Raw genomic sequence first — 15,734 nt, forward strand, 5'->3', positions numbered from 1 at the left:
AACTGCTCTATGAAAAGAAAGGTTAAACTCTTTGAGTGTAACGCACACATCACAACGTAGTTTCTGAGAATGATTCCCTCTAGTTTTTATATGAAGATATTTCCTTTTCTACGGTTGGCCACATAGCGCTTGAAATCTCCACTTGCAAATTCCACAAAAAGACGTTTTCAAATGTGCTCTGTCTAAAGGAAGGTTCAACTCTCTTAGTTGAACACATGCAAATCGTAGAAGTTACTGAGAATTCTTCTGTGTAGCATTAGATGAAGAAATCACGCTTCCAACGAAATCCTCTAAGAGGTCCCAATATCCACTTGCAGACTTTACAAACAGAGTGTTTCCAAACTGCTCTATGAAAAGAAAGGTTAATCTCTGTGAGTGGAACGCACACATCACAACGTCGTTTCTGAGAATGATTCCCTCTAGATTTTATGTGAAGTTATTTCCTTTTTTACCGCTGGCCCGAAATCGCTTGAAATGTCCACTTGCAAATTCCACAAAAAGAGGTTTTCAAATGTCCTCTGTCTACAGGAAGGTTCAACTCTGTTAGATGAACACATACAAATCAAAGAAGTTACTGAGAATTCTTCTGTCTAGCATTAGATGAAGAAATCCCTCTTCCAACGAAATCCTCTAAGAAGCACAAATATCCACTTGCAGACTTTGCAAACAGAGTGCTTCCAAACTGCTCTATGAAAAGAGAGGTTAAACTCTGTGAGTGGAACTCATACATCACAAAGTGGTTTCTGAGAATGATTCTCTCTAGTTTTTATATGAAGATATTTCCTTTTCTACCGCTGGCCCGAAATCGCTTGAAATTTCCACTAGCAAATTCCAATAAAAGAGGGTTTCTAATCTGCTCTGTCTAAAGGAAGGTTCAACTCTGTGAGTTGAACAAAAGCAACCCAAAGAAGTTACTGAGAATTCTTCTGTCTAGCATTTGATGAAGAAATCTCGCTTCCAACGAAATCCTCAAGGAGGTCCAAATATCCACTTGCAGACTTTACAAACAGAGTGTTTCCAAACAGCTCTACGAAAAGAAAGTTTAAACTCTTTGAGTGGAACTCACACATCACAAAGTGGTTTCTGAGAATGATTCTCTGTAGTTTTTATACGAGGGTATTTCCTTTTCTACGGTTGGCCCCAAATCCCTTGAAATCTCCACTTGCAGATTCCACAAAAAGAGGTTTTGAAATGTGCTCTGTCTAAAGGATGGTTCAACTCTCTTAGTTGAACACATGCAAATCGTAGAATTTACTAAGAATTCTTCTGTCTAGCATTAGATGAAGAAATCCCGCTTCAAACGAAATCCTCAGGGAGGTCCAAATATCCACTTGCAGACTTTACAAACAGAGTGTTTCCAAACTGCTCTATGAAAAGAAAGGTTAAACTCTTTGAGTGGAACTCACACATCACAAAGTGGTTTCTGAGAATGATTCTCTCTAGTTTTTATACGAGGATATTTCCTTTTCTACGGTTGGATGCAAATCGCTTGAAATCTCCACTTGCAGATTCCACAAAAAGAGGTTTTCAAATGTGCTCTGTCTAAACGGAGGTACAACTCTCTTCCTTCTGTCTAAAGGAAGGTTCAACTCTGTGAGTTGAACACAAGCAACCCTAAGAAGTTACTGAGAATTCTTCTGTCTAGCATTAGATGAAGAAATCCCGCTTCCAACGAAATCCTCAAGGAGGTCCAAATATCCACTTGAAGACTTTACAAACAGAGTGTTTCCAAACTGCTCTATGAAAAGTAAGGTTAAACTCTTTGAGTGGAACTCACACATCACAAAGTGGTTTCTGAGAATGATTCTGTCTAGTTTTTATACGAGGATATTTCCTTTTCTACGGTTGTCCCCAAATCGCTTGAAATCTACACTTGCAAATTCCACAAAAAGAGGTTTTCAAATGTGCTCTGTCTAATCGAAGGTTCAACTCTGTTAGATGAACACATGCAAATCGTAGAAGTTACTGAGAATTCTTCTGTGTAGCATTACATGAAGAAATCCCGCTTCCAACGAAATCCTCAAGGAGGTCCAAATATCCACTTGCAGACTTTACAAACAGAGTGTTTCCAAACTGCTCTATGAAAAGAAAGGTTAAACTCTTTGAGTGTAACGCACACATCACAACGTAGTTTCTGAGAATGATTCCCTCTAGTTTTTATATGAAGATATTTCCTTTTCTACGGTTGGCCACATAGCGCTTGAAATCTCCACTTGCAAATTCCACAAAAAGACGTTTTCAAATGTGCTCTGTCTAAAGGAAGGTTCAACTCTCTTAGTTGAACACATGCAAATCGTAGAAGTTACTGAGAATTCTTCTGTGTAGCATTAGATGAAGAAATCACGCTTCCAACGAAATCCTCTAAGAGGTCCCAATATCCACTTGCAGACTTTACAAACAGAGTGTTTCCAAACTGCTCTATGAAAAGAAAGGTTAATCTCTGTGAGTGGAACGCACACATCACAACGTCGTTTCTGAGAATGATTCCCTCTAGATTTTATGTGAAGTTATTTCCTTTTTTACCGCTGGCCCGAAATCGCTTGAAATGTCCACTTGCAAATTCCACAAAAAGAGGTTTTCAAATGTCCTCTGTCTACAGGAAGGTTCAACTCTGTTAGATGAACACATACAAATCAAAGAAGTTACTGAGAATTCTTCTGTCTAGCATTAGATGAAGAAATCCCTCTTCCAACGAAATCCTCTAAGAAGCACAAATATCCACTTGCAGACTTTGCAAACAGAGTGCTTCCAAACTGCTCTATGAAAAGAGAGGTTAAACTCTGTGAGTGGAACTCATACATCACAAAGTGGTTTCTGAGAATGATTCTCTCTAGTTTTTATATGAAGATATTTCCTTTTCTACCGCTGGCCCGAAATCGCTTGAAATTTCCACTAGCAAATTCCAATAAAAGAGGGTTTCTAATCTGCTCTGTCTAAAGGAAGGTTCAACTCTGTGAGTTGAACAAAAGCAACCCAAAGAAGTTACTGAGAATTCTTCTGTCTAGCATTTGATGAAGAAATCTCGCTTCCAACGAAATCCTCAAGGAGGTCCAAATATCCACTTGCAGACTTTACAAACAGAGTGTTTCCAAACAGCTCTACGAAAAGAAAGTTTAAACTCTTTGAGTGGAACTCACACATCACAAAGTGGTTTCTGAGAATGATTCTCTGTAGTTTTTATACGAGGGTATTTCCTTTTCTACGGTTGGCCCCAAATCCCTTGAAATCTCCACTTGCAGATTCCACAAAAAGAGGTTTTGAAATGTGCTCTGTCTAAAGGATGGTTCAACTCTCTTAGTTGAACACATGCAAATCGTAGAATTTACTAAGAATTCTTCTGTCTAGCATTAGATGAAGAAATCCCGCTTCAAACGAAATCCTCAGGGAGGTCCAAATATCCACTTGCAGACTTTACAAACAGAGTGTTTCCAAACTGCTCTATGAAAAGAAAGGTTAAACTCTTTGAGTGGAACTCACACATCACAAAGTGGTTTCTGAGAATGATTCTCTCTAGTTTTTATACGAGGATATTTCCTTTTCTACGGTTGGATGCAAATCGCTTGAAATCTCCACTTGCAGATTCCACAAAAAGAGGTTTTCAAATGTGCTCTGTCTAAACGGAGGTACAACTCTCTTCCTTCTGTCTAAAGGAAGGTTCAACTCTGTGAGTTGAACACAAGCAACCCTAAGAAGTTACTGAGAATTCTTCTGTCTAGCATTAGATGAAGAAATCCCGCTTCCAACGAAATCCTCAAGGAGGTCCAAATATCCACTTGAAGACTTTACAAACAGAGTGTTTCCAAACTGCTCTATGAAAAGTAAGGTTAAACTCTTTGAGTGGAACTCACACATCACAAAGTGGTTTCTGAGAATGATTCTGTCTAGTTTTTATACGAGGATATTTCCTTTTCTACGGTTGTCCCCAAATCGCTTGAAATCTACACTTGCAAATTCCACAAAAAGAGGTTTTCAAATGTGCTCTGTCTAATCGAAGGTTCAACTCTGTTAGATGAACACATGCAAATCGTAGAAGTTACTGAGAATTCTTCTGTGTAGCATTACATGAAGAAATCCCGCTTCCAACGAAATCCTCAAGGAGGTCCAAATATCCACTTGCAGACTTTACAAACAGAGTGTTTCCAAACTGCTCTATGAAAAGAAAGGTTAAACTCTTTGAGTGTAACGCACACATCACAACGTAGTTTCTGAGAATGATTCCCTCTAGTTTTTATATGAAGATATTTCCTTTTCTACGGTTGGCCACATAGCGCTTGAAATCTCCACTTGCAAATTCCACAAAAAGACGTTTTCAAATGTGCTCTGTCTAAAGGAAGGTTCAACTCTCTTAGTTGAACACATGCAAATCGTAGAAGTTACTGAGAATTCTTCTGTGTAGCATTAGATGAAGAAATCACGCTTCCAACGAAATCCTCTAAGAGGTCCCAATATCCACTTGCAGACTTTACAAACAGAGTGTTTCCAAACTGCTCTATGAAAAGAAAGGTTAATCTCTGTGAGTGGAACGCACACATCACAACGTCGTTTCTGAGAATGATTCCCTCTAGATTTTATGTGAAGTTATTTCCTTTTTTACCGCTGGCCCGAAATCGCTTGAAATGTCCACTTGCAAATTCCACAAAAAGAGGTTTTCAAATGTCCTCTGTCTACAGGAAGGTTCAACTCTGTTAGATGAACACATACAAATCAAAGAAGTTACTGAGAATTCTTCTGTCTAGCATTAGATGAAGAAATCCCTCTTCCAACGAAATCCTCTAAGAAGCACAAATATCCACTTGCAGACTTTGCAAACAGAGTGCTTCCAAACTGCTCTATGAAAAGAGAGGTTAAACTCTGTGAGTGGAACTCATACATCACAAAGTGGTTTCTGAGAATGATTCTCTCTAGTTTTTATATGAAGATATTTCCTTTTCTACCGCTGGCCCGAAATCGCTTGAAATTTCCACTAGCAAATTCCAATAAAAGAGGGTTTCTAATCTGCTCTGTCTAAAGGAAGGTTCAACTCTGTGAGTTGAACAAAAGCAACCCAAAGAAGTTACTGAGAATTCTTCTGTCTAGCATTTGATGAAGAAATCTCGCTTCCAACGAAATCCTCAAGGAGGTCCAAATATCCACTTGCAGACTTTACAAACAGAGTGTTTCCAAACAGCTCTACGAAAAGAAAGTTTAAACTCTTTGAGTGGAACTCACACATCACAAAGTGGTTTCTGAGAATGATTCTCTGTAGTTTTTATACGAGGGTATTTCCTTTTCTACGGTTGGCCCCAAATCCCTTGAAATCTCCACTTGCAGATTCCACAAAAAGAGGTTTTGAAATGTGCTCTGTCTAAAGGATGGTTCAACTCTCTTAGTTGAACACATGCAAATCGTAGAATTTACTAAGAATTCTTCTGTCTAGCATTAGATGAAGAAATCCCGCTTCAAACGAAATCCTCAGGGAGGTCCAAATATCCACTTGCAGACTTTACAAACAGAGTGTTTCCAAACTGCTCTATGAAAAGAAAGGTTAAACTCTTTGAGTGGAACTCACACATCACAAAGTGGTTTCTGAGAATGATTCTCTCTAGTTTTTATACGAGGATATTTCCTTTTCTACGGCTGGATGCAAATCGCTTGAAATCTCCACTTGCAGATTCCACAAAAAGAGGTTTTCAAATGTGCTCTGTCTAAACGGAGGTACAACTCTCTTCCTTCTGTCTAAAGGAAGGTTCAACTCTGTGAGTTGAACACAAGCAACCCTAAGAAGTTACTGAGAATTCTTCTGTCTAGCATTAGATGAAGAAATCCCGCTTCCAACGAAATCCTCAAGGAGGTCCAAATATCCACTTGAAGACTTTACAAACAGAGTGTTTCCAAACTGCTCTATGAAAAGTAAGGTTAAACTCTTTGAGTGGAACTCACACATCACAAAGTGGTTTCTGAGAATGATTCTGTCTAGTTTTTATACGAGGATATTTCCTTTTCTACGGTTGTCCCCAAATCGCTTGAAATCTACACTTGCAAATTCCACAAAAAGAGGTTTTCAAATGTGCTCTGTCTAATCGAAGGTTCAACTCTGTTAGATGAACACATGCAAATCGTAGAAGTTACTGAGAATTCTTCTGTGTAGCATTACATGAAGAAATCCCGCTTCCAACGAAATCCTCAAGGAGGTCCAAATATCCACTTGCAGACTTTACAAACAGAGTGTTTCCAAACTGCTCTATGAAAAGAAAGGTTAAACTCTTTGAGTGTAACGCACACATCACAACGTAGTTTCTGAGAATGATTCCCTCTAGTTTTTATATGAAGATATTTCCTTTTCTACGGTTGGCCACATAGCGCTTGAAATCTCCACTTGCAAATTCCACAAAAAGACGTTTTCAAATGTGCTCTGTCTAAAGGAAGGTTCAACTCTCTTAGTTGAACACATGCAAATCGTAGAAGTTACTGAGAATTCTTCTGTGTAGCATTAGATGAAGAAATCACGCTTCCAACGAAATCCTCTAAGAGGTCCCAATATCCACTTGCAGACTTTACAAACAGAGTGTTTCCAAACTGCTCTATGAAAAGAAAGGTTAATCTCTGTGAGTGGAACGCACACATCACAACGTCGTTTCTGAGAATGATTCCCTCTAGATTTTATGTGAAGTTATTTCCTTTTTTACCGCTGGCCCGAAATCGCTTGAAATGTCCACTTGCAAATTCCACAAAAAGAGGTTTTCAAATGTCCTCTGTCTACAGGAAGGTTCAACTCTGTTAGATGAACACATACAAATCAAAGAAGTTACTGAGAATTCTTCTGTCTAGCATTAGATGAAGAAATCCCTCTTCCAACGAAATCCTCTAAGAAGCACAAATATCCACTTGCAGACTTTGCAAACAGAGTGCTTCCAAACTGCTCTATGAAAAGAGAGGTTAAACTCTGTGAGTGGAACTCATACATCACAAAGTGGTTTCTGAGAATGATTCTCTCTAGTTTTTATATGAAGATATTTCCTTTTCTACCGCTGGCCCGAAATCGCTTGAAATTTCCACTAGCAAATTCCAATAAAAGAGGGTTTCTAATCTGCTCTGTCTAAAGGAAGGTTCAACTCTGTGAGTTGAACAAAAGCAACCCAAAGAAGTTACTGAGAATTCTTCTGTCTAGCATTTGATGAAGAAATCTCGCTTCCAACGAAATCCTCAAGGAGGTCCAAATATCCACTTGCAGACTTTACAAACAGAGTGTTTCCAAACAGCTCTACGAAAAGAAAGTTTAAACTCTTTGAGTGGAACTCACACATCACAAAGTGGTTTCTGAGAATGATTCTCTGTAGTTTTTATACGAGGGTATTTCCTTTTCTACGGTTGGCCCCAAATCCCTTGAAATCTCCACTTGCAGATTCCACAAAAAGAGGTTTTGAAATGTGCTCTGTCTAAAGGATGGTTCAACTCTCTTAGTTGAACACATGCAAATCGTAGAATTTACTAAGAATTCTTCTGTCTAGCATTAGATGAAGAAATCCCGCTTCAAACGAAATCCTCAGGGAGGTCCAAATATCCACTTGCAGACTTTACAAACAGAGTGTTTCCAAACTGCTCTATGAAAAGAAAGGTTAAACTCTTTGAGTGGAACTCACACATCACAAAGTGGTTTCTGAGAATGATTCTCTCTAGTTTTTATACGAGGATATTTCCTTTTCTACGGTTGGATGCAAATCGCTTGAAATCTCCACTTGCAGATTCCACAAAAAGAGGTTTTCAAATGTGCTCTGTCTAAACGGAGGTACAACTCTCTTCCTTCTGTCTAAAGGAAGGTTCAACTCTGTGAGTTGAACACAAGCAACCCTAAGAAGTTACTGAGAATTCTTCTGTCTAGCATTAGATGAAGAAATCCCGCTTCCAACGAAATCCTCAAGGAGGTCCAAATATCCACTTGAAGACTTTACAAACAGAGTGTTTCCAAACTGCTCTATGAAAAGTAAGGTTAAACTCTTTGAGTGGAACTCACACATCACAAAGTGGTTTCTGAGAATGATTCTGTCTAGTTTTTATATGAGGATATTTCCTTTTCTACGGTTGTCCCCAAATCGCTTGAAATCTACACTTGCAAATTCCACAAAAAGAGGTTTTCAAATGTGCTCTGTCTAATCGAAGGTTCAACTCTGTTAGATGAACACATGCAAATCGTAGAAGTTACTGAGAATTCTTCTGTGTAGCATTACATGAAGAAATCCCGCTTCCAACGAAATCCTCAAGGAGGTCCAAATATCCACTTGCAGACTTTACAAACAGAGTGTTTCCAAACTGCTCTATGAAAAGAAAGGTTAAACTCTTTGAGTGTAACGCACACATCACAACGTAGTTTCTGAGAATGATTCCCTCTAGTTTTTATATGAAGATATTTCCTTTTCTACGGTTGGCCACATAGCGCTTGAAATCTCCACTTGCAAATTCCACAAAAAGACGTTTTCAAATGTGCTCTGTCTAAAGGAAGGTTCAACTCTCTTAGTTGAACACATGCAAATCGTAGAAGTTACTGAGAATTCTTCTGTGTAGCATTAGATGAAGAAATCACGCTTCCAACGAAATCCTCTAAGAGGTCCCAATATCCACTTGCAGACTTTACAAACAGAGTGTTTCCAAACTGCTCTATGAAAAGAAAGGTTAATCTCTGTGAGTGGAACGCACACATCACAACGTCGTTTCTGAGAATGATTCCCTCTAGATTTTATGTGAAGTTATTTCCTTTTTTACCGCTGGCCCGAAATCGCTTGAAATGTCCACTTGCAAATTCCACAAAAAGAGGTTTTCAAATGTCCTCTGTCTACAGGAAGGTTCAACTCTGTTAGATGAACACATACAAATCAAAGAAGTTACTGAGAATTCTTCTGTCTAGCATTAGATGAAGAAATCCCTCTTCCAACGAAATCCTCTAAGAAGCACAAATATCCACTTGCAGACTTTGCAAACAGAGTGCTTCCAAACTGCTCTATGAAAAGAGAGGTTAAACTCTGTGAGTGGAACTCATACATCACAAAGTGGTTTCTGAGAATGATTCTCTCTAGTTTTTATATGAAGATATTTCCTTTTCTACCGCTGGCCCGAAATCGCTTGAAATTTCCACTAGCAAATTCCAATAAAAGAGGGTTTCTAATCTGCTCTGTCTAAAGGAAGGTTCAACTCTGTGAGTTGAACAAAAGCAACCCAAAGAAGTTACTGAGAATTCTTCTGTCTAGCATTTGATGAAGAAATCTCGCTTCCAACGAAATCCTCAAGGAGGTCCAAATATCCACTTGCAGACTTTACAAACAGAGTGTTTCCAAACAGCTCTACGAAAAGAAAGTTTAAACTCTTTGAGTGGAACTCACACATCACAAAGTGGTTTCTGAGAATGATTCTCTGTAGTTTTTATACGAGGGTATTTCCTTTTCTACGGTTGGCCCCAAATCCCTTGAAATCTCCACTTGCAGATTCCACAAAAAGAGGTTTTGAAATGTGCTCTGTCTAAAGGATGGTTCAACTCTCTTAGTTGAACACATGCAAATCGTAGAATTTACTAAGAATTCTTCTGTCTAGCATTAGATGAAGAAATCCCGCTTCAAACGAAATCCTCAGGGAGGTCCAAATATCCACTTGCAGACTTTACAAACAGAGTGTTTCCAAACTGCTCTATGAAAAGAAAGGTTAAACTCTTTGAGTGGAACTCACACATCACAAAGTGGTTTCTGAGAATGATTCTCTCTAGTTTTTATACGAGGATATTTCCTTTTCTACGGTTGGATGCAAATCGCTTGAAATCTCCACTTGCAGATTCCACAAAAAGAGGTTTTCAAATGTGCTCTGTCTAAACGGAGGTACAACTCTCTTCCTTCTGTCTAAAGGAAGGTTCAACTCTGTGAGTTGAACACAAGCAACCCTAAGAAGTTACTGAGAATTCTTCTGTCTAGCATTAGATGAAGAAATCCCGCTTCCAACGAAATCCTCAAGGAGGTCCAAATATCCACTTGAAGACTTTACAAACAGAGTGTTTCCAAACTGCTCTATGAAAAGTAAGGTTAAACTCTTTGAGTGGAACTCACACATCACAAAGTGGTTTCTGAGAATGATTCTGTCTAGTTTTTATACGAGGATATTTCCTTTTCTACGGTTGTCCCCAAATCGCTTGAAATCTACACTTGCAAATTCCACAAAAAGAGGTTTTCAAATGTGCTCTGTCTAATCGAAGGTTCAACTCTGTTAGATGAACACATGCAAATCGTAGAAGTTACTGAGAATTCTTCTGTGTAGCATTACATGAAGAAATCCCGCTTCCAACGAAATCCTCAAGGAGGTCCAAATATCCACTTGCAGACTTTACAAACAGAGTGTTTCCAAACTGCTCTATGAAAAGAAAGGTTAAACTCTTTGAGTGTAACGCACACATCACAACGTAGTTTCTGAGAATGATTCCCTCTAGTTTTTATATGAAGATATTTCCTTTTCTACGGTTGGCCACATAGCGCTTGAAATCTCCACTTGCAAATTCCACAAAAAGACGTTTTCAAATGTGCTCTGTCTAAAGGAAGGTTCAACTCTCTTAGTTGAACACATGCAAATCGTAGAAGTTACTGAGAATTCTTCTGTGTAGCATTAGATGAAGAAATCACGCTTCCAACGAAATCCTCTAAGAGGTCCCAATATCCACTTGCAGACTTTACAAACAGAGTGTTTCCAAACTGCTCTATGAAAAGAAAGGTTAATCTCTGTGAGTGGAACGCACACATCACAACGTCGTTTCTGAGAATGATTCCCTCTAGATTTTATGTGAAGTTATTTCCTTTTTTACCGCTGGCCCGAAATCGCTTGAAATGTCCACTTGCAAATTCCACAAAAAGAGGTTTTCAAATGTCCTCTGTCTACAGGAAGGTTCAACTCTGTTAGATGAACACATACAAATCAAAGAAGTTACTGAGAATTCTTCTGTCTAGCATTAGATGAAGAAATCCCTCTTCCAACGAAATCCTCTAAGAAGCACAAATATCCACTTGCAGACTTTGCAAACAGAGTGCTTCCAAACTGCTCTATGAAAAGAGAGGTTAAACTCTGTGAGTGGAACTCATACATCACAAAGTGGTTTCTGAGAATGATTCTCTCTAGTTTTTATATGAAGATATTTCCTTTTCTACCGCTGGCCCGAAATCGCTTGAAATTTCCACTAGCAAATTCCAATAAAAGAGGGTTTCTAATCTGCTCTGTCTAAAGGAAGGTTCAACTCTGTGAGTTGAACAAAAGCAACCCAAAGAAGTTACTGAGAATTCTTCTGTCTAGCATTTGATGAAGAAATCTCGCTTCCAACGAAATCCTCAAGGAGGTCCAAATATCCACTTGCAGACTTTACAAACAGAGTGTTTCCAAACAGCTCTACGAAAAGAAAGTTTAAACTCTTTGAGTGGAACTCACACATCACAAAGTGGTTTCTGAGAATGATTCTCTGTAGTTTTTATACGAGGGTATTTCCTTTTCTACGGTTGGCCCCAAATCCCTTGAAATCTCCACTTGCAGATTCCACAAAAAGAGGTTTTGAAATGTGCTCTGTCTAAAGGATGGTTCAACTCTCTTAGTTGAACACATGCAAATCGTAGAATTTACTAAGAATTCTTCTGTCTAGCATTAGATGAAGAAATCCCGCTTCAAACGAAATCCTCAGGGAGGTCCAAATATCCACTTGCAGACTTTACAAACAGAGTGTTTCCAAACTGCTCTATGAAAAGAAAGGTTAAACTCTTTGAGTGGAACTCACACATCACAAAGTGGTTTCTGAGAATGATTCTCTCTAGTTTTTATACGAGGATATTTCCTTTTCTACGGTTGGATGCAAATCGCTTGAAATCTCCACTTGCAGATTCCACAAAAAGAGGTTTTCAAATGTGCTCTGTCTAAACGGAGGTACAACTCTCTTCCTTCTGTCTAAAGGAAGGTTCAACTCTGTGAGTTGAACACAAGCAACCCTAAGAAGTTACTGAGAATTCTTCTGTCTAGCATTAGATGAAGAAATCCCGCTTCCAACGAAATCCTCAAGGAGGTCCAAATATCCACTTGAAGACTTTACAAACAGAGTGTTTCCAAACTGCTCTATGAAAAGTAAGGTTAAACTCTTTGAGTGGAACTCACACATCACAAAGTGGTTTCTGAGAATGATTCTGTCTAGTTTTTATACGAGGATATTTCCTTTTCTACGGTTGTCCCCAAATCGCTTGAAATCTACACTTGCAAATTCCACAAAAAGAGGTTTTCAAATGTGCTCTGTCTAATCGAAGGTTCAACTCTGTTAGATGAACACATGCAAATCGTAGAAGTTACTGAGAATTCTTCTGTGTAGCATTACATGAAGAAATCCCGCTTCCAACGAAATCCTCAAGGAGGTCCAAATATCCACTTGCAGACTTTACAAACAGAGTGTTTCCAAACTGCTCTATGAAAAGAAAGGTTAAACTCTTTGAGTGTAACGCACACATCACAACGTAGTTTCTGAGAATGATTCCCTCTAGTTTTTATATGAAGATATTTCCTTTTCTACGGTTGGCCACATAGCGCTTGAAATCTCCACTTGCAAATTCCACAAAAAGACGTTTTCAAATGTACTCTGTCTAAAGGAAGGTTCAACTCTCTTAGTTGAACACATGCAAATCGTAGAAGTTACTGAGAATTCTTCTGTGTAGCATTAGATGAAGAAATCACACTTCCAACGAAATCCTCTAAGAGGTCCCAATATCCACTTGCAGACTTTACAAACAGAGTGTTTCCAAACTGCTCTATGAAAAGAAAGGTTAATCTCTGTGAGTGGAACGCACACATCACAACGTCGTTTCTGAGAATGATTCCCTCTAGATTTTATGTGAAGTTATTTCCTTTTTTACCGCTGGCCCGAAATCGCTTGAAATGTCCACTTGCAAATTCCACAAAAAGAGGTTTTCAAATGTCCTCTGTCTACAGGAAGGTTCAACTCTGTTAGATGAACACATACAAATCAAAGAAGTTACTGAGAATTCTTCTGTCTAGCATTAGATGAAGAAATCCCTCTTCCAACGAAATCCTCTAAGAAGCACAAATATCCACTTGCAGACTTTGCAAACAGAGTGCTTCCAAACTGCTCTATGAAAAGAGAGGTTAAACTCTGTGAGTGGAACTCATACATCACAAAGTGGTTTCTGAGAATGATTCTCTCTAGTTTTTATATGAAGATATTTCCTTTTCTACCGCTGGCCCGAAATCGCTTGAAATTTCCACTAGCAAATTCCAATAAAAGAGGGTTTCTAATCTGCTCTGTCTAAAGGAAGGTTCAACTCTGTGAGTTGAACAAAAGCAACCCAAAGAAGTTACTGAGAATTCTTCTGTCTAGCATTTGATGAAGAAATCTCGCTTCCAACGAAATCCTCAAGGAGGTCCAAATATCCACTTGCAGACTTTACAAACAGAGTGTTTCCAAACAGCTCTACGAAAAGAAAGTTTAAACTCTTTGAGTGGAACTCACACATCACAAAGTGGTTTCTGAGAATGATTCTCTGTAGTTTTTATACGAGGGTATTTCCTTTTCTACGGTTGGCCCCAAATCCCTTGAAATCTCCACTTGCAGATTCCACAAAAAGAGGTTTTGAAATGTGCTCTGTCTAAAGGATGGTTCAACTCTCTTAGTTGAACACATGCAAATCGTAGAATTTACTAAGAATTCTTCTGTCTAGCATTAGATGAAGAAATCCCGCTTCAAACGAAATCCTCAGGGAGGTCCAAATATCCACTTGCAGACTTTACAAACAGAGTGTTTCCAAACTGCTCTATGAAAAGAAAGGTTAAACTCTTTGAGTGGAACTCACACATCACAAAGTGGTTTCTGAGAATGATTCTCTCTAGTTTTTATACGAGGATATTTCCTTTTCTACGGTTGGATGCAAATCGCTTGAAATCTCCACTTGCAGATTCCACAAAAAGAGGTTTTCAAATGTGCTCTGTCTAAACGGAGGTACAACTCTCTTCCTTCTGTCTAAAGGAAGGTTCAACTCTGTGAGTTGAACACAAGCAACCCTAAGAAGTTACTGAGAATTCTTCTGTCTAGCATTAGATGAAGAAATCCCGCTTCCAACGAAATCCTCAAGGAGGTCCAAATATCCACTTGAAGACTTTACAAACAGAGTGTTTCCAAACTGCTCTATGAAAAGTAAGGTTAAACTCTTTGAGTGGAACTCACACATCACAAAGTGGTTTCTGAGAATGATTCTGTCTAGTTTTTATACGAGGATATTTCCTTTTCTACGGTTGTCCCCAAATCGCTTGAAATCTACACTTGCAAATTCCACAAAAAGAGGTTTTCAAATGTGCTCTGTCTAATCGAAGGTTCAACTCTGTTAGATGAACACATGCAAATCGTAGAAGTTACTGAGAATTCTTCTGTGTAGCATTACATGAAGAAATCCCGCTTCCAACGAAATCCTCAAGGAGGTCCAAATATCCACTTGCAGACTTTACAAACAGAGTGTTTCCAAACTTCTCTATGAAAAGAAAGGTTAAACTCTTTGAGTGTAACGCACACATCACAACGTAGTTTCTGAGAATGATTCCCTCTAGTTTTTATATGAAGATATTTCCTTTTCTACGGTTGGCCACATAGCGCTTGAAATCTCCACTTGCAAATTCCACAAAAAGACGTTTTCAAATGTGCTCTGTCTAAAGGAAGGTTCAACTCTCTTAGTTGAACACATGCAAATCGTAGAAGTTACTGAGAATTCTTCTGTGTAGCATTAGATGAAGAAATCACGCTTCCAACGAAATCCTCTAAGAGGTCCCAATATCCACTTGCAGACTTTACAAACAGAGTGTTTCCAAACTGCTCTATGAAAAGAAAGGTTAATCTCTGTGAGTGGAACGCACACATCACAACGTCGTTTCTGAGAATGATTCCCTCTAGATTTTATGTGAAGTTATTTCCTTTTTTACCGCTGGCCCGAAATCGCTTGAAATGTCCACTTGCAAATTCCACAAAAAGAGGTTTTCAAATGTCCTCTGTCTACAGGAAGGTTCAACTCTGTTAGATGAACACATACAAATCAAAGAAGTTACTGAGAATTCTTCTGTCTAGCATTAGATGAAGAAATCCCTCTTCCAACGAAATCCTCTAAGAAGCACAAATATCCACTTGCAGACTTTGCAAACAGAGTGCTTCCAAACTGCTCTATGAAAAGAGAGGTTAAACTCTGTGAGTGGAACTCATACATCACAAAGTGGTTTCTGAGAATGATTCTCTCTAGTTTTTATATGAAGATATTTCCTTTTCTACCGCTGGCCCGAAATCGCTTGAAATTTCCACTAGCAAATTCCAATAAAAGAGGGTTTCTAATCTGCTCTGTCTAAAGGAAGGTTCAACTCTGTGAGTTGAACAAAAGCAACCCAAAGAAGTTACTGAGAATTCTTCTGTCTAGCATTTGATGAAGAAATCTCGCTTCCAACGAAATCCTCAAGGAGGTCCAAATATCCACTTGCAGACTTTACAAACAGAGTGTTTCCAAACAGCTCTACGAAAAGAAAGTTTAAACTCTTTGAGTGGAACTCACACATCACAAAGTGGTTTCTGAGAATGATTCTCTGTAGTTTTTATACGAGGGTATTTCCTTTTCTACGGTTGGCCCCAAATCCCTTGAAATCTCCACTTGCAGATTCCACAAAAAGAGGTTTTGAAATGTGCTCTGTCTAAAGGATGGTTCAACTCTCTTAGTTGAACACAT

This window comes from Gorilla gorilla, chromosome 2 (assembly GCF_029281585.2).
Source record: "Gorilla gorilla gorilla isolate KB3781 chromosome 2, NHGRI_mGorGor1-v2.1_pri, whole genome shotgun sequence".
Classification (NCBI taxonomy): Eukaryota; Metazoa; Chordata; class Mammalia; order Primates; family Hominidae; genus Gorilla; species Gorilla gorilla.